Source organism: Echinops telfairi, unplaced genomic scaffold (assembly GCF_000313985.2).
Source record: "Echinops telfairi isolate 266 unplaced genomic scaffold, ASM31398v2 ScPeMD7_23;HRSCAF=83, whole genome shotgun sequence".
Lineage (NCBI taxonomy): Eukaryota > Metazoa > Chordata > Mammalia > Afrosoricida > Tenrecidae > Echinops > Echinops telfairi.
Window position 1 is genome coordinate 87,082,125 of NW_022103920.1, and position 1,520 is coordinate 87,083,644.

Consider the following 1,520-nt stretch of genomic DNA (forward strand, 5'->3'; position numbering starts at 1 on the left):
GTTTCTCCTGCAAGAGGAGGCGGCGGCGAGCCCTTTCTCCAATCAGACATGGCAATGCTGGAGCCACGTCTGCGACCTCGTCCAATCTCGTCCCCCGAAGGGCGGGAACTCCCAAGTTCCTACCTGCACCTGTAGCAGCGGCCGCCACCTCTAGGGTTATTTGCTCTGCAGCTCACTGGCTTGCGGACTGCCCCGGGGATCCTGGTTTCTCCACGCACTCAGCAAATTCAAGCAGGTGGGTAGATGCCCCTTTCTCGCGCGAGGACCGTGGACGTGTAGGAAGGTTGAATGCTTGCTCCCTGGCGAGCAGCCGGAGCCCCAGCTCCTGGCGCCTCCCCGGCGGCGTCAGCAAGGGAGAGGGACACGCCGGAGAGTCAAAGGTTACTACCTAGGACAGTTTTCCAAGGCCTTCCCCTGGAGAGGTGAACTTGGTAGCCCCCGGACCCCCAACCACGGCGCTGCAGCTGAAGCCCGGGGCGGCAGCTTGCAGAAGCTGCTGCGTCTGGGGACACTCGCAGCTGCACTCGCCTGGGCTGAGACTGCAGGAAGTGTTCGCTCCCCTCCGCCGGCAGGCACACCTTCCAGAAGCCTGACCTCCCCAGCTGGCGCCCAGATACCGGGCCTCGACTTCTGGGGTGCCCCGAGAACGTCACTGGGTGCTGTGTGCTGCGGGTGCCAAGCTGTATCGCCGGGTGAGGCAGAGCGAGTGAACGATCCCCAGGGAGGGCGGTTGTGCGCCTGCCAGCCGAGGCAGAGCCCGGGGCGGGAGTGTTGCCCGGAGGTGCTCCGCCTGGTCTCCAGGGCCCTACCTCTCTGAGCCCGAGGGGCCGTTGTGGGCCGCCAGCGCTCCGCGACTGCGCTGGCAGGAAATTTGCTAATGAATCAACTGTCTCACACACTCAATTAGTGCTGAGCCTTTCCGAGCTCACAAAGTTGATCGTGGTGGACAGAAGACAAGGAGGTACAGGGAGGAGAGAGAGCACGAGCGAGCTTTCTACACCACCACCCCCTCCGCGTCCCCCACAAAGAGCCGTGAGTTTGAGTGGGTTTTGAGAGCTAGAAAGCAGCCTAGAGACGCCCCATCGCCGCCTTGATCTGCCAGGTATACCCCGCTCTGCACTAAGCCTAAGGGCGTGGAAAATTTTGGGTTTTTGGTTTTTTTGGGTTTTTTGTTTTTTCTTTCCGTCTTCCATTGTTTGTAAGTTGGTCTAGACTCTGGACCTAGAGTTTGCCTCCGGGCGTTCTGGGGAGTGCTGGTCCTGTTCCGACCTCCTTTCGGTCCACAAACACAGCTGAAGGAGCCCTGGGGCCGGGGTTGAACCCAGTGGAACCTGGGAATGTCCCGCCTCTCAAGTGAATCCAGCACTGTCTTCTTGTTAGTTCGTTTCCCATAGACCCGGCACAGACGACGGGCAGAGGAGTCTCACTGCCGGGATGAGTACTTTGAGAGTAAATAAGCAACTTATGCTTTACTCCTCTACAAAACTGTGGAGTGGAGGGTGTGTATGCGCGCGCGCGCG